Below are 25,194 nucleotides of genomic sequence, written 5' to 3'. Positions count from 1 at the left end.
TTTTTTCATAAACAATGCGATGCCTTTTTCCTCATATGCTACAGTCACATTACAACATGTGATGAAAATTGTTGGTTGTGGCATTTTCGTATTACATAGGTTACAAAGACAGTGTTATTTCACACGCCGAAACTTAAAATTTTATAATTCGCATAGTAAATATTTTATCAGAAACTTCATGTTTTTCAGATTTATGAGTATATACTGGTACAAGAAAAATAAAATCTCTGGTTGTATTCTTTACCTACATTTAAATAACATGTGAAAAGACATTGCTGAAAAATGTTTGCCCCTATATTCTCTGTTATGAAAAGAAAATATATTTATGAATAAACATACATGCACATAGATATCTGAGAGTTACAAAGAAGAAATGCTTGTTGTTTTTTTTCTCAGGCGATAAATAACTGAAAAAGTCAGAAATGATACTACCATTTCTTTTGTGATTTTGTTTTTCTTATGTAAACAGTTTCTTATTCATGAAAGAAATCCACAATGACTGCATCACCATTTTTTTCTATGATTTCTCTAGACCTTGCTAGTAAGGGGTATCAGATACTCTATGGATGAGTATGTGAAATATCATTTACTCTTGGAAATATTTTGGATTTCCTAAATATTCAGGATCTCTCTCATTTGGTATCTTTAGGATCTGTCTCATTTGGTATTTATAGCATTTTATATAGGTGATTTTCATGTTTAACCTCCTTTACTAAAACTACTTGTACTTCAGTAAAATCAATGACTTATAAGTTTATTTTATTTTATTTATTTTTTTTTTTAAAGATTTTATTTATTTATTTGACAGAGAGAGAGATAGCGAGAGCAGGAACACAAGCAGGGGGAGTGGGAGAGGGAGAAGCAGGCTTCCCGCTGAGCAGGGAGCCTGATGTGGGACTCGATCCCAGGACCCTGGGATCATGACCTGAGCCGAAGGCAGGCACTTAACGACTGAGCCACCCAGGCGCCCTATAAGTTTATTTTAAATAAATTACCTCTATCTTTAGAAATTCAAGTATAATTAATTTCTTTGGAGTAGCAGAGACCTCAGGCCATGGATTTTTACCAAGATGATTATATGAACTCTCAAAAATGCTGGCTTGTAGGGAAGCTTCGGGGAACTCTTGTTTTAAGGCATGTGTATCTTTGAGCTCATGTGAGCCATAGTTTTGTCCTGTTAGCATTCTGGAAGTGTGACAAACACTTGTTTGTGCCAGGAAAGCAGGAGCTGGTCTTGTGGAAAAGTGAGACCAGGGCCTGTGGACTAAATCTTCCTCAGAACTCTTTGGGATTTCAGCTGGGTGCACTCTGCTTACTTACTGCAAGAGAGAATGGTTGAGCCATAAAATGCTCAAAGTGTGGACTTGAGCAGTTCTATAAAACCTAAGTGTTCTGCACATTAAAGAAGGAGAGAAGAAAATTGTTGCAGATGTGATTGGATTTCTCATTATGCTGAAAACTATTCTAAATTTCTTCCTCATGATCATTATTCCTTAGATTTCTTAGTACCAAATCATTTCTTTTCCTCCTCTCTTATGACTCCCCCTTCCATGAGATTCTTGCCGATTTAAGGTGCCCTTTTGAGTGAACAGAAGGGCTAAATGTTTTTCCGTTTTTAGAATGCTGTACTTTTCTCTCTCTCTCCCCAGTATGCATGTATATATAAATATATATTTATATTTATGCTTTCCTTTTCTCTCTCTCCTCAGTATATATACTTGTGTGTGTATATATATATATATATATACCTATAAGCATATACCTATATATGCTTATATTACATATACATATGCTTATATATATATACACAATATATATATACACACTATAAGCATATATATATGTGTATATACACAAGCACATATATATATGTGTGTATATACACAAGCACATATATATGTGTATACACAAGCACATATATTGTGTGTATGTTTATGCTTATGTACACTGTGTATACACTTATGCACATAACATTTATATAGTGATATATATATATATGCTTAAGTGTGTATATATATGTACACACACATACACATATATAAAAAACACTGAAGAATTGGAGAGTATACAATTGCTCCTGGTTTATATAATTTTTATTTATAAGTGGGATCTCAGCACTTAATCGGTGTGTTCTCTAATTATGCACTGGATTTATTCACAATCGGTTGACATATACCTTGCACTGAGCCGAGGGAAATAAGCATATTCTTTTTTCTGTGCAGTTCCTTCCTGGCTTATGAAAGCCAAATATCCATTCTGTATGGAGAGATGAATCAGCAATCCATATAATATCTATTCATCATACATATTTCACAAGGAGGATATTGTGGTGACTGCAAAGTTCTTACAAAAATAATATGGAAATCCGGAACTTGATGTGGAGTGTCAGAGAGCCTCTTACTATTATTTACCTTATCAGCTTTTGCTTTCTGAAATCAATGGAAGGGCATCAAGTTCAGCTAATCCATATTTCTGAGTATGAAATTGAATTTATAGTCTGTAGTATGTTGACTACCGCTCGCATTTAAGGCATAATTGATTTTTATTGAAAAGCCAGCAGGCACATCAAAAATTTCCACAAACCACAAGGATGTTAAATTTTACCCTGTTTAGATAATAGTGTGGCTTTATTTATCCTTTAAAATGAAGCTTTTATATTTATATCAGCAAATGCTATGGAAATGTGACTGATACCTTATGAAACCATCAATCCATGGTTCTGTAGAACTGTACTGCACAGAAATAAGCGACTTTAGATTTCTAAGGTAAATGTCTATGGTTGGCTTGTTTTAAGAATAAATGGATAAATGGAATAATAAATCTAGCACTATATCGTGTCGTGTGGTGAAGTTATTTTTTTCCATTGAAACAACTGCTTGTACCATTATTTCTTTTCCCTCAAATTCCTTTGCATCTCATTTTTCCCTCTGATTTATGGATTGCATTTTTGTATCTGGGTTAATTCTTTATACATGTGAAATGTAATTTCCAAGGGAAAAAATCTAGTCTTTCTATTTTTAAGTTAAGTAGTCAACTTCAGCATGCATGATACTTCATGAAGCAAGTTTCACTCAAATGTCCCCAATCAATGTGCTAAGTCCATTTATTTTTAACTGAGAGTTATCATCAGAAGACTTTCGAGTACTCCTGCCACAGAATGTAGAAACTCGGTGTCAGTTGCATGGTGGATTTAAAAAAAAAAAAACCAAGCTTTGACTTACCTTAGCGAAAACAAAACAAAATAAAAACAAGAAGATGCTGGTAACATTATTTGTTTTAGTCCTCCTTCTGTAATCCTATAGCAGTCGTTCTCACTGGGAGACAATATTCCACCCTAAAGAGAAATTTGAGAATTTTGAGAGTGAATGAGATTTTTTAAAAAAATTGGATGGAGTGGCGTTGGGACTGGCTTGGGTGGAGCCCAAGATTGCTAGACATTTACAATTTGCAGGAGGGTCCAGCACATTGTAAAACTGTTCCTCGTTTGCAGGACTTTTGAGTCTCCTATCAGATATTACTGGAGATAAAAAACCTAATCATTGCAATTAAAACCCATTTGTATTTTACATGTACTATTAAAAGATTTTTTACATTTTTTAAATATACAAAAGCCAAACTATCATGTAAATGAAGAGAAAAATGTTAGTTTGAACTTTACCAATTGTTGGTCACAATTTACCAATTAGTGGCGATTCTATGGTGTTCGCTGCATCAATACAGCAATCTTATGGCAGTTTGCATTGGTAGCTGATTTGTTTATAAATTTACAAGTTTCTCTGCATAGGTATCAGCGTTCAATTGCTTCTTGTCTTCATTATGTAGCAGTGCTCAGGTATTTACATTTCAAAATATGTACTATTGTGTGACGAAGAACTTTCTTTTCTATTTCTCTTTTATTCTATAGCTGGGGCACTGTATTGATATTTTTAAATGATGTGCTTAGAGTGGTCATAATATCTATGAATTTTATTTTAGTATAGTAAGTGGGCTTCAAAATATTTTATTTGTTATAAAAAGGAGGCACAAGTCTGCTAAGGTTGAGAACAATTGCCTTATGGCATCAAGGCACGAATGCATTTGTTGGAAAATTTTCAATGATAAATCTAGAGATTATTTTAATAGAACAATTATTTCCAATGAGGAAAATAGTATCTCAGGGATTTTTAAATATGCAGTGATAAGCCCTTAGTGCCTACCTTCTTATGTGTATGGATGAAGAGTGTTCAAAACAATTTGTCATATGCACAGAAATACAAAAGATGAAACCTAAAGAGATTATACATTAGTCTCTTAAGAGTAAAACTGACGGAGAGAAGCAGTATACCTTTCACAGAGGCAGATATTTTCAAAGCAATGTGTGACAGGTACAGGGACAAATCCCGTTAATAAGTAAGAGGATTTGTGCTTGGCTCTGTCACATGCCACTTTGAAAACCTACCCTCAAACTGTCTATAAATTTTCATGCCCATCTTTTTCTCCTTGCTTTTTCCAAAGCGTCTGATTTTTTTGTGCACCATTTTTCCCTGCTTTATCTCATGGCATCCTTTAATAATTTCTCAGAGGTTGGTATGTGTACTATGATTTCATGGCTACTTTACTGTTAACAAAATAATATTTGCTGTATCTATTCACTTTCACTGTCCCTTTTACTGCTTTGTTATAAGACATTTTTATATCACGTATGACTTCTAAATATGAAAAAAAGTCTGCCTTGTTGAAATTAAGGAGAGGAGGAACATTTACCACATTTTTAGTTTTTCCTTTTAATATATAGTTATTTTTTTAAGGAAAAAGAATATTTTAAAAATTGTTGCTATGCAATATGAATGGTGCACTATCTGGAAAGAAAAAGAGTTGCTCATTTCTTTTAGTTATAAGTTTTTTAAAAAATCAATTACTAAACCTGGAGATATATAATTTTTTTGCAAAGTAACCTCAAAACAAACTTCAATCCTAATGACTACCTCTGCTTTTGGATCTTGACCTTGGTGCCTCATCACATGTGAGTATGCTGATGGAGATGAAGAGACACAGTATTTGGTAAAACATCTGTTGTTCTGTAATTTGGTGCTGGGTGATGCTACGCCCTTTTACTGTCTGCCAAAGATTATTTACTTTCTGGCAATACGTATTTGATAATGTGCTGTTGAAATATAATAGTTCTATGGCACTTTTCTTCTATAAAGTATTTGACTCTAAATATGAATCCGGAAACTTTGCTGGTAGGAGTCAATTACTTCAAATTTCAGTATTATTTTAAGACAACAAGTTTCTGAAGAAAAAGTTGTCCATGAAAAGTGTTTTAAAAGTGGGCAGTTCCAGGGGCGCCTGGGTGGCTCAATCCATTGAGCGACCGACTCTCAATTTTGGCTCAGGTCATGATCTCAGTGTTATGGGACCGAGGCCAGTGTTTGCTCTGCATTCTGAGCAGAATCTGCTTGAGATTCTCTCTCTCCCTCTCCCCCTGCCCGTCCCCCCGCTCGCTCAGTCTCTCTCTCTCAATAAATAAATAACAAATCTTTAAAAAAGTGGGCATTTCTAGGGGCGCCTGGGTGGCTCAGATGGTTGGGCGTCTGCCTTCGGCTCAGGTCATGATTCCAGGGTCCTGGGATCGAGCCCCGCATTGGGCTTTCTGCTCAGCAGGGAGCCTGCTTCTCCCTCTCCCTCTGTCTCCCCCCTGCTCATGCTCTCTCTCTCTCCGTATCTCTGTGTCTCAAATGAATAAATAAAATCTAAAAAAAAAAAAAAAAAGTGGGCATTTCTAAAGAAAAATCATTGCTCTATGGGATGTCTGTTTTTCTCACTCAAGAAGGATGCCTAAAACCTATTGAAATGAAAGTGTTTTCTAGAGGACTAGCAACATACATCTGACACTACTTTTTTTGCTCATCTTTAAGTACAAACTAAGGCTGTCCTTCCATAGTATCCAACAGCTGGATGAAAAGTAGAGAATTAAGCTGATCTGCCAGATGGTTTGTCTACATTAAGTCCAACATCTGGATATTTTTTAAACATTTAGATGATTGGCTGAGTTTTGCACATTACATCTGCATTATTTTGGCACTTTGTTGCTCTGTGTGTGTGTGTGTGTGTGTGTGTGTGTGTGTAGAAAAGATGCCACAACTCAGATTAAACAATCTAGAAAACAGAGCAATGGGGTTTGAATTTCTTTGTCTTTCTCTGAACATCCAAATCTGGACTCAAGGACCAACTAGTTCAAGTTCCAATTACAGAAAATTTCTGAGAGTCGATGACAAAGTATGAAAGACAGGATTGCTTCTTGTGGTATTCAACTCAGTAATATCAGTAGATAGACACAATTCACTGCAAGACAGTTAGAGGCTACCTGGCTAAAAGTAATTTAGACTTTAGGAACTTACCTGTTGGTAAGGCAAAAAGTCAATATATAGGTTTCTAATTTTAGCATATTTTTTTCTTAGAGATGAGTTCAAATAAAACAAATGCAGAGTTGAGCCCTCAACATAAAATGGCACTTATTTCTGTGAAGCCATAATCTTAGAATGCCAAACAAGCACGTCCATACTGTAGTGATTATTCATCTAATGAATAACAAAAATTTACATTTACGAGCGCTTTTGAATTTTTTTTAGCTCTTTTATGACCATGGTCTTATTATCTATCCCCATTGGGTAATAAAAACCTTCCTTGAACACAAGTCTTCTCATTCTTGATTTGGTGCAATTCCCACTAATCCATGAACAGAAAAGGAAGTGGGAAGGGAAAGAACATTTGGGAAGCAAATCTAGTTGTGAGATACACTATATCGAGGGATTGCAAATGCATCCTTTTATTTAATTGTCACCATTTCTTCTGGGGTAGGAAATACAGAAGCAGAATTTGCTTTACCTCTGAAAAGTTGGGTTTGAATCCTGCCTCTGACACATTGTAGCTAGCTGTGGGTCTTTAGTCATGTTATTTGAATAATTTCTGAGCCTTGGGTTCCTTGCATATAATGTGGGAATAGTACTGACTTAATATACTTGTTAGGAAAACTATGAGATAATATATGTTAAGTGTGGTATAAATACAAAACATAGCACATGGATAATGCTCAATAAATGTTGTTTGCCATTTTACAGATGAAGAAACAGGCTTAAAGAGTTGGAACTAGAATGTCCTTTAAGAAGGGACCAAATCTATGTCTGTCTCCAAGCCTTCTTATACTGTACTCTATCTTTCTTGCATTGCTTATTTATAGAAATGATAATTTCCACAGTTCTGTTGCTTTTATAAGATTCATCCCAAGATAGCAATGTAAATTATATAGTAATTTCACATGTCTTTATTACTCATCCTGAAGTGTTATCAAAATGAAATAGATGAATGCATAGCAATGGTAACATTGATGGCATGTTATGGTTCCTATGAAAACCAACATAAACATTCCCATTACTTTTACTAGGCTTTATTAGCAACAACACTAATCCTGAAAGGTGGTACGGTCTAGCCCTCACTCTGTCACTACATCTCTGTGTGACTGCGAACTATAGAATTAGCTCTACAAATATTTACTATGAACCTGCTTTGGGCAACAGGATTCTGGAACAAACCAAATACATTTTTGCCCTTAGCCATAACATATGCAATGGAGTCTAATAAGTTGGAGTACCCATATGTTGTGATTTGGGAACATGAATGAATGTAAAATTCTAATTAAGGTAATCTTAGAAGTTCATGGAGAAAGTGCCATTGAAAGGGCCTCAAGCGTGGGTAGGATTCTGTGAGCTTAGATGAGCAGAAAACCCAGAAGTGGAAAAGCACTGAATGTCTTTGGGAAGCAACTCTACACTTTGGTCAGCACATTGGGCACATTTAGATGACACTGAAGTTACATGTTTGGTTCCCTCAAGTCCTAGAATACTATGTTAAGGAGTGTGAATTCTAAGCTATGTCAATGAGGTAATTCTGAGATATTTGCCTATGACATAAAATGATGGGAGCTGGACAATGAGAAGTTACTTGGGCAGGGATTAGGGGGAAATGGATTGCATGGTGAAACTTAGACTCAAGGAAGCTGATAAAGAAACTAAAATTTGTGATGTTTCATGAATCTGCAAGACATCCTCTCTATGTCTAAGTTTACTTATCAATAAGATCAGTGGGCTGGACTTGATTTATTTTATAGACCTGTTCCAGCTTTTATTTTCTGAGTCAATATTTCCTAATTTGTGTTCTGTCGAATGCTATTTCTCCTAGATAACAACGTGTGCTGTGTTAATGCAAAGAAGAAGAGTTTGAACAAATTTAGGAAACACTGAGTAAAATAGTAATAGGATGTTTTTGAGAGGACTTCTCAAAGCCTTATTCTGTTAATGTTCATTAATGCTCATTGTACATTTCCAAAGTGGAGAGTATGTGTATATTGCTTTCCAAAATTATGTGACCATGGAACCTTTCCTGCTTACATCTTTTGCTGTCATAGTTCTATGACACAGATTTAATGCCTGAACCACTATGCATATTAGAGTCTCTACTCAAATCATAATAGGCCTTGGTTCTCTGTTTTAAAAGAAACTTTAGTGACTCAGGTTGTACCAGAATGTCAATTTTTTTGACACTTTCCCCCTGACACTTTCAGAGCCATGTAGGAGAGACAAATATGTAAGGCATGCATTCAGCTCACCCCGCATTATTTGAAGATAGAATAGTTGTTTCCTCAACTATCCAAGAAGTTTGCTGTTTCTTACAGTGTACTATAGGGTTACCTAAACTCTTGAGTAAAAGAATTTTTCCTGGGGGCACCTGGGTGGCTCAGTCAGTTAAGCGTCCAACTCTTCTTTTTTTTTTTTAAGCATCCAACTCTTGATTTTGGGTTGTGAGATGGAGCCCCGCAGGCTCCGTGCTAGGCATGGAGGCTGCTTAAGATTCTCTCCTCCTCTCCCTCTGCCCCTCCCCCACCAAAATAATTTCTCCTCTATCTGGAAAGATAATTCTCTCACTTATCAGGCACTTTTTTGAGAGGGGGAAACACATAGAGTAGTGAAAAGGGAAGGATCAATTGACCAGACAGTAGATGAGTGCCATTAACCCCTGGCTTTCAGTGGGTTGGTAGATGTCATGACCAGAATGCTCACACATCTATCAAAGTAAGCTTGAAATTATCTCCTCAGAAGAGAAGAGTTTTAAGGAGTCTTAAGTAAGATATGACACTTGTCAGAAGAAAATAAGAAAATTGTTCCAGATGGTTGAGATTGTGAGAAGGAGGTGATGAGGTCAAAGGAGGCAATGACTGAGAGAGAACGAAGAGGAGTGGTGAAAATCCTTGGGGGCTTGGACAGGTAACTTAAACTTCATCTGAATGACAATGAGATTCCAGTGAAGAAACTCAAAAAGAAATTCAAAGTACTTTAGCAGGCAAAACCAATGTTTTAGAGATATCATTCAGAAATGACTAGGAGTTGTCAGGTTTGGAGAAGCTCATAATAAAATGGCATAACATTTAAGATGAGGCGAGATCCAAGTGCAACGTACACTGTAGTTGGTTGCTTTCCCCCTTTTGCCATAGCCTGTTTACACCTTGCTGCTGAATGTACTAACAGTTCCCTCTGCTGTCTACTATCAAGACGGTTATAGTGCAGTCAACACTGCCTGATTTCATGTTAGCTATTTTAACCATCTTAAGGAAATACTGAAGAGAGGCATATGCTTTTTTCATTAATGACTCTTCAGACTTGGAAGCATGACAAGTTTTCAGTTTATTGGTTTTTAAAAAATCAAAATATATCTCTTCAGCAACTGAAAGTATTTAGTTCTACCTAAACCTTATCTTCCTCAAATGAGCTAAAACAAAACAAAATAAAAGGGCTGGTCTACTTCTGTTCCCACAAAATATTTGAAAGTGGAAAACCCGGGATGTTGAGCTATAGCATGTCAGGCTATCTAAGCACCATGCACCATGGTCACATGCATATCCTGGGTGCAAGGTGTTCTGGCCATGCGGCCTTGGCCAAATTATGTATCCCTGCTCTTCCTTGGTTCGTTCATCTTTAAAAGTAATATTTGCACTATGGAGTTGTAGTTACGATTAAAAAATACATTGTATGTAAAGACCTTGGTATAGTTCTGGGATCATGGTAAGGTTCAAACTCTGCTAACACTTCAGCCCTTGGATTCTTTCATTCATTTATTTAGCCCCCCCAAAATTATTAATTATTTTCTAAATGCTAGGTATACAAAAGTGTACAAAACAGAAAAAGTTCTTGCCCTTATGGAAATTACATTCCAGTTGGAGAAGATGGATAATGACTAAGCAAGGAACATATAGTATATAGGCTATTGATAAATGCAGTGGCATTAGGAGTCAAATTACTGGGTTCTTTTTAATCATTGTTAGTTTTCTTGGATAGTGAAAACTATCCACAGTGATTGATTTATCTTCATGTCTATGGATACATTTCTCTACTGAATGAATATGAAGGCAGATGCCTTACAGTCATGGTGTAGCAATATGATCATATAATTTACAGTCCAATCCAGGACTCTTTTGAGAGTGAAAGGGGAGCTTGGGTGTCATGTAGGCACAACAGATGCAAACTGGGACTATCTTGGGCAAACTAGGGAGCCATAATTATGGCAGCCATGATCAGGGACTTGAGCAGGGACATTTCAGGCAGGTGGTGCTGATACCAGTGTAATGTGGCAAAAAAACGTAGTCCAGGTAGTAAACATCTGGATAGGGTAAGACTGATGGTGTCCAAAGGCTAAACAGGATTCATAAATAAAGTGGCTCAGAGTCAACCGAGAAGTTCTTGTCCTGATGGAAGTAAGCTGCTTCCATCCTGGGCTGGCCAGCTGCAAGCCAGGCAGCTTCCAACCTAATATATAGGTCCTCTTGGGCTCCAGAGCCTGGCTTCTGTTGGTCAGGTAGCTATTCTTTATGGAGAAGGAGGCATGTGTTTTCCTCCCAAGAGCTCACAGTGAGCCTATCCTGGTTGACAAGGAGGATAATCTTGTGCCTTTTGAGGTTTAGTGAATAGCAGGAAGTTGTTCAGGCTCCTAGGAGACAGGGTGAGGTGTTAGTCCTGGGAGCTCTCTGGATCATCCCTGTTGAAGTCCTTTTCTTCCAAGGGCCCTGTCTCCCTTCTCATGAGCTTCCTACCACCTTGTTCAATCCCCCTTCTACCTTGGATTAGGGAGAGATCCCTGATAACTCAATCCTCTGAATAGAGATAGGGAGGAAAACCTCTATTTGAGTCTCACAGGGAAAAAAAAAAAAAAACAGTTGAAAGTTTCAAATAAGTGAGTGAAATCATGACTGACACTTGGGTCTTTTTTCTCTTTGCCTTAAGTCAGGTGCTTGTTGTCAATTATTGCTAAATGTAATCATATCTGCAAAGTGTATAGTACTTTAAAGTGTCAAAATGCTTTACGTTTTAAAATCTACTTTCGATGTTGATAATGGCCTTGTCAGATATGTTGTTAAGTATCATCATCATCCTTTTCTGTTTTTACTGGTAACTCTATTTTATAGGCATTGGGCAGTACAAGACTTACATAGGAAAGTTAAGAGAGTCTGGTCTAAAATTTTGGACTGTTCTGATCCCTGGAGGTTTCTCTACTTTTAACAACTGCACAGCACTCTTGTATTTAACCATATTTTAAGACACTGTGCTTGCTTGGTAGTTTTCAAAGTATTGTTTATGTTTGCAATCTTTTGCAATCTATTCTTTCTTCAGCAAAGGAATAAAGTCATTCCTTTTTTCTTCCTCCTGCACTTATCTATCTGCCCAACACATACAGATTGAATGCCTTTTGAGGAATGGCACGCATATGTAATTCAAATAACTTCCACACAGAAGATGCTTCTGACAATTATATATTTTTTGTTCTTGGGTAAAACTAATAATCACTACAATGACAGTAACAATATTTGCACTGTTCTAAGCACTACACATCTATCATATTATTTAATGTTTACAGTATATCTATGAATCAGGTATTATTACTACCTTCACTACAGAAATGAGAGAGGGTAAGAAACTTTTGTGAATTTGAACCTCACTCTCCTCTGGTTATCTCATAACTACTTGGTGTTGCCTAATAACTGTCACATAGTAAAATAAAATGCAGAATACCATGGAGAAGAGTGTGGACTCTGAGTCACAGATTAATGGTTTCACATAATTCTCTGGTTCTGTAACTGACCAGCAGCATGGTTTAGACGTGCTATTAGTACCATCAGCTTCTATGTCTTTAACTGTAAACTAGCAACAATAGTGGTTGCTTTGGATCATTGTGGGGACTAAATTCATCTATCTCTCAATTAATTACAATTTGCTGGTGAACAACATGAGCTGGAACTGCATGGGTCCGTTTATATGAGAATTTTTTTTTTCAATAAATACAGTACAATGCTGTAAATGTATTTTCTCTTCCTTATGATTTTCTTAATAACATTTTCTTTTCTCTGGCTTACTTTATTGTAAGAATGCAGTTTATAATACATACAACGTACAAAATATGTGTTAATCGAGCATTGTGTTATTGGTAAGGCTTCTGGTCAATAATAGGCTATTAGTAGTTAAGTTCTGGGGGAGTCAAAAGCTATATGTGGATTTTCTACTGTGTGGGTGGTCGGTGCCCCTAATCTCAGCATTGTTCAGGGGTCAACCGTGATTCGTCTGATTTTTTTTTTTTTTTTTTGACTGCCTATTATGTTCCAGGCACAATTTGTGTGTTGGGGAAAGCACAGGTGAGCAAGAGTGCTCATCCTTAGGAAACTCATAGCCAAGCAAAAGAGAGAAACAAAGAAAAACAAATGTAAGCCAGCAGAAAAATTAAATTACATCAATGGAATAAGGAGATGGAGAATAAAAGGGTCACATTGCTGGATTATCAATTCTTTGGGTAGAGTGGTTGCATCTGTCCTGTTTCATCACCATATTCCCAGTGCCTGTAATATTATGAACATTCAATAAATACTAATTGAATGAATATATAAATAAATGAAAAAACAGTAAAAGTGTCTTTAGGGACAGCTTCTTTAAAGAGGTAAGCTATAAGTTAAGGTCTAAAATATGGGAAGAGTTGGCCGTGTCAAGCACAGGAGAAAAGCACTTGCTGGGTAAAAGTCATGGGCAAAAGTCCAGAAGTGAGAAAGGAAGTTTATCTTTCTCTACCTTGGCACTGCACCAGATGGAGAGAAAAATGCCCTGTGAGAATAAGGAACCCGTGACTTGAGGTCCCAAGCCAGAACATCCGCCAGGAAAATTTGCTCTGGAAGGACATTCCTCCAACCCAGACTACATAGAATAGGCACAGATAAAGCCCTACAGAAGATGAGCTTACTCTTTAAAATTACACAGTAAGGTGTACTATACTCTTGAGGAAGAATTCACACACATAACACGCAGAAAGATGAGAATCGCAACAAATTCAGACAGTAGAATAGACTGGTGATACAATAATAAGTAAGTCTCAAATAATTAATGGTATAGAACAAGACTCAAATAAAGCTATATACAAATAGAAAGTAAATATTTTAACAAAGATTTGAACACCTTTTACACCATTTTTGTTAATTACCGTTAAACATCTATTAATATCACCACACGGGCAGCCATTTATCAACAGGAGCAGTTCAAAACATAATGCTCTGACTTTATGTATTAGACTCGATGACAGTTGTCCATTTACATATGTCAGTAGCATACTTTCTTTCCCTGAAATTTCCAATTTTGTACTGCTTTATGTCGTGCGCATTTTAGTTCTTCACCGTGTCGCAGCATACACACTGGTTTATACTAGGATTCTTTAAAAATACAAAGGCAAAATAAAAGCAGAGGCCTATGATTGATTGTACGTTTAAATAAATAACTACAGATTGAGACAAATGTGCCAGCGTGTGTGTTTCAATCACTGTATCGTCACAATTGAATAAACACACATGTACAATACAATGTTTAATTGAGTGCAGCAAGTATATTTATTTTAGTGATTGCACCATTGCATATTCAAGCAAATGTACTGAGTTCACTCTGGTGAGCTGAAGTTTTGTACACATACGCAAGTTTGAAATCTTTCACTCAGTTTGATAGGTCACAAATACCTGCATATTTTTAAATGATTGAAACGATGTGTGTTTTATATCACAAAATTTGCTTTTAATGGATTCAAAGAAATTTGAAAAGAAATCCGGTTATTAGCTCCCCAAGGAAAAAACAAACTTAAAATCTTGAAACATTTCTTTCTCTTAACACTCTGGTCTCAGTGAGGATGAAACAGAATATTTCCTCTGTGCCCGAGTAGGTTTTCTATGACTATCTCATCGGGAAATTGCAGTTCCGATTCTTTAGGCATCAAGCATTTGACTCCTTTCGCTTTAGGACTGTTTGCACAGCTTCGGTCAAATTCAGTATTACCTCATGAATGCATGCACATCTGAGGGCCAAATCTGGGCTATTAGGTCTAAAGACCCAAATGGAGCTTGCTAGATTCTCTCATACCTCCTTCATGCTCTTTTACATAGATGTTCTTTTTCAGAAGTGCTGTCATACACAGATTTCTATGTCATTTCCTTAGTAGCATCTTAAAAGGAAGAAAAAAGAAAACAAAGGCTAAAGAGTAGTATTTGCTTTACTGTGTCAGCTTCCTAACACCTGTTTCATTTGCCAGGTGTGATGGACAGGTGGTAATGAATGTTCAGGACCAGGTACCCAAAGGAAGTTGTTCAAGTAACAAGTTTTATGGCTTGATCTTTTTATCTTGAATGTATTGGCTTTAATTTTAATTATCTTTCTTTAATAGGTACTTTTAAAAAATTCCGGCTCTTAGCATCTTTTCACATTGAGGGTTTATCGATTGGAGAGATTCTCCGATAGATATTCCTAAAAACAGAAATTTTGCAATGCTAGGGTCAGGTAATGTTTCCAAGAGTGAGTTCTACAAATTTAATTCCAAGTAATGTTACTTGGGAAAATGATACTTTCCCAAGTATGTTTGGAAAATATATGCATGCTAACAATATTAGCTAACTTTGATTAAGTGTTTACTCTTTGCCTGCATTAACTGGTTTTAGATCCCGTTTCCCCCTGCCACTTTACAGATGAGGACACAGAATTTAAAATGTAAAATAATTTCCTCATGTGTTTCCTACTTAAGGATGTACAAAATTCATTAACTAAGAAGTCCTGTCATGGATTAGCCTGGTTAATTTTATTTAGCCCAATTTTTGCCAAACTTAAATATGAGGAAACACTTTGCATGTAAGATCTTTGAACATCCCACAGGATACACTTTAGGACACTTTAGACTAGGGAAATGAAAATAAATGAGATTTACTACCTTTGTTAAGTGTTAACAACAACAACAACAAAAAATGCCTGGTTGTGCCCATAGAACAGTATGATTTTTAAAATAAATTTGCTAATCAGTTTAGGTAAATGACAGGTCATTTTGACCAAAAATCAGCCAAATCGCTTGCTTGATGATGGCTATTTTTTAAATGGTTATTTGCATCTTCTCTTTAACACAGAAGGTCACTGCTGGATTATTCCAACATAACCCATTGAAAAGTGAACAATTAAGTCAACCAACCAGTCATGATGCCTTGTGACTGATTTTTCTTTCCACTAAACTGACTGAATGGGATAGTTTACCCTCAAAAACATTTAATGCTATTTCTCTTGCCAGTGCTTCTTATATTTTTGTAGATTTGCATTAGAAGAAAGTTTGTGTTTGCTTATTATACACACATAATTTTGTCCAAAGTAGATATGACCCGAAGAAGACTATTTAACCACTAGATAAAGTTTCATGCTGGGGAGAAAAATCACTGTGCTTGCTTTTAAATAAGTAGTGAGAAAAAAAATTAAGCTGTTTTTTTTTTCTTACCTTCTCTGACACAGTATCTTCTCCTTCTTGTCCACACAACAGAGAACATATATGATAATAAGACATACATAGTTTTTTACCCATATTATATCAATTAGATAAAAGCAACATAGACGAGCATAACCCCTTAATGAACAACTCTTAAAGATATAAAAATATGTACATATTTTTCCTTTGTTCCGACAGAGAGCATATCTGAGATCAGCCAAAGAAATAAGGATAGATAATATCACAAACTTTGAGAGAGAACGAAATCAGACTTCAGCCTGATTGTCCTGCGATGTTTTTATTGCCATTTTATCCGTCCTCTGCTTAGCTTCTGCTTAAGATGTTGGGGAGATGATGAAAGCTGAAAAGTAAATAGGTGCTTCAAAAAATGCAAACAAATGAGTGCTTTCCTAGCAAAGAATTACGGAAAATCAGCCTTTCCTCTGAAGCTAATCCCTCGACAGCTAAAACTGTGAATTTCCCCCCTCAACATGCGCACAGATGGGTTGCCACTTCGGATGACAGATGAGTTGTGTTTGGCGGGATTAACGCGCATTATCATGTTAATGGATGCTTAGGTGAGGTCTGAGCAAGTCGCAGGCCTGGGCAGAATTACCGGGGTTTACAGAACTCTGTGTTCTCATGCTCCTCTTCTCTTTCTTCTCCTTACTAATAATTAACTTGTAATGTTTAACATTTTTAGCCCACCAAATGATCCACAGTCTACTGCCTTCTTAAGTACTCGGAGCATTTATAGATCCAGCATCATGTGCTCTGTCCTTTGACATGCAAAATGCAGGCAGTCCTGCCTGATTTGTCCTTCTATTGCCTTTGTGCATTCAGATCCCTCATAATCCAGAGTCTACTTTGTTGCAATCGCTTTTGAAATCTGACATATTGATCAAGAGTTACCCTTAGTAACTACTGCACATATATCAACTGTTGTTGAGCATGTCAGGTCACATTCGATGGCAAGATGATCCTGTACCCAACCAGAGGAGCTCCTGCAGCCCTCGCAGGGGTTGCTTCTGGTAATCTCAGCTGACCAGAAAGGGATGTTGTGGCATCAGCGCTCCCGCACCAGAATTTCATAGCCTCGGTGTGGGATCGCTATGTAAGTTAGATGCAGGGGAGACACCACCACGGAGATAAAAATATATCTTTTCAATATTATATAATGGCCTGCACTTTTAAATTAAGACAAAAATCACTAAGCATTAATGTCAGACTTTTATGTCCTTTTGAAATTGTCTAAAAATGGCTGGGCGTTTGGCTGTTCAGTTTAATTCAGCAGACTCCTTTTCCATGAAGAAGTGTATCGATGTTACCCAATAACATAAGCAAACTTTTACAGGTCTCTGCTTTAAAAAATGCTATTGGAGAAAATAGTTTCTGTATGCCAGAGATGTCCATCACACCCTAGAGTGAGTGGTATTTATTTAGCAGTCTAGGTAGTTCCTTGAAATTCACTCAAAATCTTTTAGACAGAGAGGATGTCTGCCTCACTCATAAGTGAGAAACATGTGATTAAGGGGGAAATATTTCACAAGTTATGGGCTTCATGTATTAATTAAAACAAATAGCTCACCAACAGAGTGATACCTATAAATAGATGGAGCACAAGTCCCTTTTTGCCAGAGAGAACACAGGTTTACCCCTGTTGTCAGAGAGTGGCTGTCAGCCGTGCCCCCTTTTATTCCCAAAGGTTCCTATTTGTCTGATAAACCCATAAACCAAAGTCATGGATTTCTAAATGAGGCTGTCCCATATTCAAAGTGTGCCAGAGAAGGAGGTTATTACTAGGCAGTAAGTTCCCCACTGCCACAAAGCATATCGGAACCACCGGTTTCAGAGGGGGACTCTGAGAAACAGGATTTCCTCCTGAGGAGAAATAAAGGCTGAAACCCCCACATCCAGATACCGCTTGTGTTTATTCAGGAAACTTTTAAAACTTTTCATTCACAACATGTGTTAGAGACAAAAGAATGTTAGGTACACAGTCAATCAATGCATGATTTCTTTTTTTGATCCAGTAATTTTTATCTTCAATAGCTTATTCTAAATAAAATCAAAATAGAAATTAATTCAATACAAAATCCTTAGTTATCTGAATTGATACAATTTTGACCACACATATTGTCACATTAGCTAATCAATTAATTCTCACATCAACTTTATGGGTTAGGTGTTAACACGATCGTTTTATACATGAGGAAACTGAGATCAGAGAGGTCAAGTAGGTTAGGATGACACACAGCTAAGCAGTGGGGGATATGCTAAATATGCAAATATTTTATTCTGAAAGGCTCAGCCTTAACCTTTATGATCTATTAACTTATATAAACACAACCTACATATACATTTCCTTAAAGTCTAAAACATGTTCATTTCGATACTATTCTAGAAATACGTTTGGTGTCAAAATATGTTCACGCTGACAGAAATGCCAAACTGCTCCATCAGTACCTTTCATTCCTTTTATTTATTTTTTTGCTATTTTCATTTTATTGTTCCGTTTTATGTTTCCTCATCTGTTCTTACGTAAGGTTGAATTTAAAATACAGAACAAAGAGCACCTGGGTGGCTCAGTCATTAAGTGTCTGCCTTCAGCTCAGGTCATGATCCCAGGGTCCTGGGATCGAGCCCCGCATCGGGCTTCCTGCTCAGCGGGAAGCCTGCTTCCCCCTCTCCCACTCCCCCTGCTTGTGTTCCCTCTCTCGCTGTATCTATCTCTGTCAAATAAATAAATAAAATCTTTAAAATAAAATAAAATAAAATACAGAACAATAATGTTCATGAAGAATGACCAATTAGCACACTTCACAAACACTCTGCAATTCAGACACAAGAAAGCCAGACTGGGAAAAATTCTTTATTAGAAAATAAAAAGAATTTAATGGGTCAACATGTAAGTCCTTAGTGCTATGTGACGAATAACAGGCACTGTGTTTTTGAGAACCAACTACAGGCTATATGTCAGAAATAATCTTTGGTTGGGACACCTGGGTGGCTTAGTTGGTTAAGCATCTGCCTACGGCTCAGGTCATGATCTCAGGGTCCTGAAATCGAGCCCCACATCCGGCTCCCTGCTCAGTGGGGAATCTGCTTCTCCCTCTCCCTCTGCTGCTCCCCCTGCTTGTGCTCTAGCTAGCTTATGTGCTCTAATAAATAAAATCTTAAAAAAAAAAAAAAAGAAAGAATCTTTGGTAATTTCCCCAGGGCCTGAAGTTACTCTGCAAAAAGCAAAAGCTCCTGAAAAAATATGAACAGAATAAAACGCATTCCTGTTAATTAATTAAAGCATTAATTAATGATCATTAACATCTTACTCTAGTTTCTCCATTTAAAACCTTGATATTAATAATAACTTCTGTCCCACATCGTAAGTTTCTGAGGAGGATAAATGTGACGTTACTAGCAAAAGAGCATTTAACGCAAGGTAATCCTTAAGGACTCAAATAGGGGACTCACCATTTCATATAATTCTACCAAAATGCAATGGAAAAGAATGTCCCTGGTCTACCTGTACCTTTTCAGTACCATTCCAAGTATGCATAGGGTCAAAACCTGGTTTTAATATGGTTAGTTTTTATATTCATTATTTTTAATAAATGTTAATTCATGAGAATCTTTTACACCTCAAGAACGTAGACATAATTTTTATGACCTGAGGGTGAAATGTTTTGTCATAATAGCTGAATATGAGTGTAAATTTCATAGAAATTGAAAAGTAAATTTCAATATTTGTGCTTTCAAAAAGGTTCCTCAACCTCAGATTATAGCCTTTGTGGTAGGTTTTCTAAAAGAATATATACGTGTGCTGTTAAAAAAAAGTTTTATTTTCCAAGATTAATTAATCCAAACTAATTCAAGTTTACCAAGTTACATAATATTATTCCTTGTGGAGCTGAGCTTTTTACCCTCTCACACATAGATGTCTAAAGAAAGGAAAGGGGAGGGGGGAAAGTCTGCAATTTTTTAAAAAGGCTTATCCCATTTTTGTGAACAAATGTTACCACTACTGCCCTTAGACCTCATGAAAATGTGTGGCTTCTGATAGGTCTTCCTCAGATGAGCTGAAGCAGAAGGCAGCTGAGGACAGACTGTTCTAAGGCCCCTGCTCTGCTTCAGGCCTGCTGAGTTTTTTACTCCTGTGAATGTCCGTTAAGGCAGGGAGGTGAGCTCTGTGCCCTTGAAAGACCCTCCAGATTAGGTGGGTGAAGGCCTTTGGGAATAAATCCTGAGCAGCGAGGATCCTCAGTCCACATATATAATCTTTTCCTTTCATCATCCGAAGCCTGTCAATGCCTATTGCCAAGGAATTAGAAGAAGAAGAAAGGCTTACTCTGCAAAATTTCTATACAGGAAAATGTGTGCAATGAAAATTATTTGAAGTGTTGCACCCGTTATGCATTCTTGAGTCCGACGATATGTGCAAAGACACTCCTCCCGCATGCTCTGTCCTTCAGCGCGATCTGAATTTAGCCTTTTGATGAGAGCATCCTTCCCATCTATTTACCTTCTGTGTTACCCTGAGTAAATTATTACCATAACAATATGGCTGGTTTTGCAGGGGTTAACTCACTTCCTCCTGGCCTTTCTCAGAGCTTTCCTCTTTGGAGTGGTGGCTTATTTGTGTGCTCTGAAGGCTATCTGCCTCTGTTCTGAATGGACCGGAGCCGAGAGCCTGAGCTCTGAGGCCTGCACAGACGGGGCCAGGAGAGGTGCCTGGCAGGGACCTCTGTTAGGTGATGCCCTTGGAGAACAGAATTTGTCGCTTCAAGGAAAGTCATTTCTACCAAATCATTTCAAATGTGTTGTTTAGTTAAGTTCTCTTCCCTTTCCTTCTTTTCAGATGGATGTAATGGTGTCATTTTATCTCCACCCAGGAACTTGTGTCAACAGCTCCCTCCATGGACCATTCACTAGAGTTGCAATGTCACACAGTGTCAGAATCCTGTGTGTGTGTGTGTGTGTGTGTTTTGTTTTTTTTCTTTTTTTAAATCTAGAGATGAATGTTTTTTGTTTTTTGTTGTTTGTTGTTTGTTTGTTTTTTACTTCTACAAATCTCCTTTTTCCTTTATGCCTGTCCTTAGCTGAGCTCTTGACGGGTCGTACTGAGTCCCTACAATCCCCAGTCACATGTGCTTGGTCAGGTCTGGCCCTCGCCCTCCACTCCCCTTTTGCTGGGTGGGATTCTCTTTGTTACCATTTTAGTACTCTGTTTAAAAACACTTCTCAGCTTCTGTGTCCCTTAAGGTTAGAACTCTTAAACTTTTATTTTCTCTAAAAGTTGATTATAATGTGGAAGAATCTTAGTAGTATGTGCTTGTGTGTGTGTTTGTTTGTGTGTGTGGGGGGGTGATGGGTGTGTGTGTGTATACTGCTTAAATTTTTGTTTGTTTTTGAAACATTCGGGACCAGAGTTGAGTATTTCCTATTAAAAACCTGTTGCTCCTATAGGTGTCAATACTTTAAGCCTGACCGTGATTGGAAGATTATCTGATGACAATGTATGGACAGGCCTCCTGCACCGAGCCTTAGCAGAACAGGTTCAAGATTGTTTTCATTTGTTGCCTGTTGAGCTAAGCCGCAGGGAAATGTCAAAGTAGTACTCAACAACATGTTATACTACTTTTAAGCAAAGGGTAATTTTTAATTTTTTATTGTCGGTACAGTTGCCTATGTGCGTTTTTCTTTATTCTGTGTGTACGCCCTGTAGTTTTATTTCTTTCTCCTGTACAGTGACCCTTTGATTGTCAAATCTTTTCCTGCTTTGTGATTTGGATGGAATGGATTGCTTATCTATTAGGGTTCTCTTACCAGATTTTCCTGAAGCCTTGGGATCTTCCCTCATTTCCTTTGTCCCAGCAGTGAATCAGAATGGGAGTGTCTCTGCGGGAGGGGCGGGGTGTGGAAGGAGACTTAGCAGAAGAAAAATCTGCATTCAGAAAAAAGATGCTCTTTCTTAAGGGGTCAGATCTGAGTGGAAGTATTGAAAGTCTAGCAAACTCAAGAAGCTTGCCCTCCCTTCACCAGCTCAAACCCCTAACACATGAGAGATTCAATACTGACTGTCATGTTATCCACTGGAGAATTTTACTAATAAAATTATATCCCTGCTTTACTCAGGGTAAGTTTACATGTTGCCACAATGACATACTTTATTCTGATTTTATTATTAAACTGTCTCTGCAATTCATTTGAAATTGAGCCATCACAGTTGAAAACGAACAAAGTTTTAATGGAAGATGGTGAAATTTTTATACAAAATGAATTTCTCCTAGGACAGATTGTTAGTAGTTTGGAAGGCCCGTGACAAATCAGGTTGGGTGCTTCTAGGACACAATTGAACAGCGTTTATGGTTATCATGTGTACTGCTTTATTATTGTCTTTTTATTGTATTCATAATGTATAAATAATATAGAAGAGATGTGCGGTTTATCAAGTGATGACCAGTGGCATATTGCATCTTGTTTAGAGGGAGTCAGTCCTCTTGCCTTGGTGGGAATGTAGAGTTTAACAAGGCACTTGCCATCATTTCCTTAACAGGGATAATAAACAGAACAATTCTGCATAAAAGCTCATATCAGCTTCTTTCATGCCTTTTCTTTTCAGAAGGCTGCCTAAGGGTTTAAGCAATTTACTGGTCTGACCCGCATCCTTTCTCTGCAGTCTGCGGTTCTTTTGTTTAACATTAGTATGTGGGCAAACAGCATTCTGAGCTGGCAGGCTTATCAGCCTGCGTTCAGTCGACCGGAACCCCATTCTATGTATCTGAGCGGGGCCACATTTAATACTTCACAGTGGGAGCATCTGCAGTTTCCAAAAATGACTTGTTTATCAGATAAACTCTGTCCTTATGCTGACAGATGTGGTGGGTGGTGGATCTTCAGTATCATACTTCTCTAATATAACGCTTGTACAAAATATGGTATGCTGAGGGACGATGAGACCCACAGACCAGAGGCATGACAGGAATTGTTTATGTAGCCACCGTACGACTACACTGAAAATTCACTTGCTGGATATGGGAAAATGAAGGCAACTCTCAGTTTCTCTTTTGGAATTGAATAAGTAATGAATTCCCACATTACCTGAAGTGTTAAGGAGAGGAAAGACATTTTCACGGTTAACATAATGTTTTATGATTTCCTTGGTAAACACTGTAAGGCACCTTAGTGCCATGGTCTGATAAAAGCCAGGAGCCTGAGGGGGCTGACTGAAATATTGATCATCGTGTACCCAGTGGTACCAGAGTGTGGGGAACTTAGAAGAAGCAGGCTTAGGAGACTTATCTGCCATTAACCCAAGCTAATGCTAATATAGTCTGTTAACTCAGAACGATCTTTTCTTTCACATTTTTATTAGAATCTTATGAAATTATTTTAAACATATCAAAGAATTATAAAACCTTGCTTCTAAAACACACGACTCCAATTCTGAGATTTGATACTACGGGCCTATGGTATTGCGCGATTATTTTGAAAGTACCTCCAGGCTTTACGTGTCTATGCACACATATACGCATATGTGCAAATACTTCATTTATTAACAAAAAGTTATTATGTATACCTTTTAAACACAAAATCATTTCCTAACATTGTATTCTTCCTCAAGAGAATGAATTAAGTGATGTGCATTTTGAAAAAATGATCTATTAGAAGTCTAGTTATGATAGAATGATCTGGACCTCACACTGACGTTAGAGATTCTAAAGTAGCATCTAAAGTGGTGTTAAGTAACACAGGTATGGACAGCCTAGCGCCTTCCCACCAGGACTGTTGTCACAGAACAAGTGCTGATTTTAAGTGATTAGGTTTGATCCTTAATGCAATTCACATTGCTTGTGGTACGCTTATAATTTAGCACATATGTTACCTTTTTACTCCTACCTATAATTACTCTTCATATTAAAGCATTTTCCCTCTAATTATTTCACTAGTCGCGGCCCCCTTCACCTCTCAGCTCTCTGCTAATTAAATACCTTTAAACATGTCTTTGTTATTAATTGTAAAGTGTTGCCATGACCATCTGATAAGATAATTATTTGGAAAACCAATTTTAAATTGATAACGAAACCAGCATTTTCATATTGGAATAAAGGCAATACATTAGAGCAAAACAATAAATGCCATGAGATGCATCTTTGAAGCCTGCGTGGTCAAATCATAGGCAAAGTACAGTGTCATTCCTAACAAAAGTCTAATTACTCTGATGCACGAGTCAATACAGCTCTAGAAAGAGGATGAGGTATTTTTATATTTTCTCCCTGTTTGCCTGTAGGCCTCGATACCCTCTTCCGGCATGGTTAAATACATCCGTGCACTGTCTTTACACAGGCAGGGCTTATCAGAGAAGCAGCCATTAAGAAGTATATTCGATATCAGACTAGAAGACATTTGTGTGCCTTCCCCTACTCTCACTAATGTGTGCTAGCCAACTGTTCATGCAGAAATCGTAACTGTTAATGAGGGTTAAAAGGAAATTTTAAATTAGGTGTCATCTTTGGAGTAAGGTACCTCAACAGTCCTATTCTGCCTAATATTTATTTTCTATCTTGCCTCTTGCTCCGAACACAACCGGCCACTAACAAAAAAAAATAATAATAATAACAATTATTATTACAGTATTTTTCAAACCAAACACACGCAGCACCCCCTTTCCTGCCCCCCACCCCCACCCCCCGCACATTTCCTGGGTCTAACATTTCTGACTGCGCACTGTTTTTCCTAACACTAAATCCCGGGCGTCATATGCCTTGCATGGCTGCAGACTTTGGCCTTTTCACCTGCTGTTTTGGTTGGCTTTAGATGCAAAGAGAAGAATATGAAAAAGAGAAAGGGGGAGGGAGGGAAGTTTGGAAGACTGAAGCTAAAAAAAAAAATGGCAAATGTTTTTAGCGCCTTCATCTAGACATGTGTCCCCTCACTCTGTGACATGGCTGCTCCCAATGTTGCCATGGTGAGGATTTCTAATCATCCCCACACATGACAGGCTCCTATTTGTCTGCACTCCCTTGGGTGTAAATTTCCAGGCTTAAAAAAAAAATCCATGTGAGCGTATCATCCGCCGTGCAGATGTTTCACTGCTTTAGAATATCAGGCAGCTGCTTGTGCCACCGTAGACAGCTAATTGGAGACTGCATCGTAGGAACAGAGGCGTAATTATGGCATAAATACACATCCTCTGGTGCATCATTGTATCTCTATTAACAGAAAATTTTAAACAGTGCTCAGAGTGTAATTAGTGTAGTTGATAAAGTTGTAAAACATGTAAATAAGGGAAATAGCAGGTACGTGGCCAATCCACTATCCAGCACTAGGGGATGCAGATTATTGCCTATTTAGAAA

At 37.4% G+C, this 25,194-nt stretch overlaps 1 protein-coding gene across 6 annotated transcripts in view; it reads left to right on the top strand.

Moving 5' to 3' along the window:
• The window catches only part of LOC118528227 (uncharacterized), a 938,723-nt gene that overhangs the window by 733,528 nt on the left and 180,001 nt on the right, over window positions 1-25,194 (top strand). The gene's annotated exons all lie outside the window — the stretch shown is intronic.

The sequence above is a fragment of the Halichoerus grypus genome, chromosome 9, assembly GCF_964656455.1.
Source record: "Halichoerus grypus chromosome 9, mHalGry1.hap1.1, whole genome shotgun sequence".
Taxonomy (NCBI): Eukaryota; Metazoa; Chordata; class Mammalia; order Carnivora; family Phocidae; genus Halichoerus; species Halichoerus grypus.
This window is presented reverse-complemented; position numbering and strand designations above follow the sequence as displayed.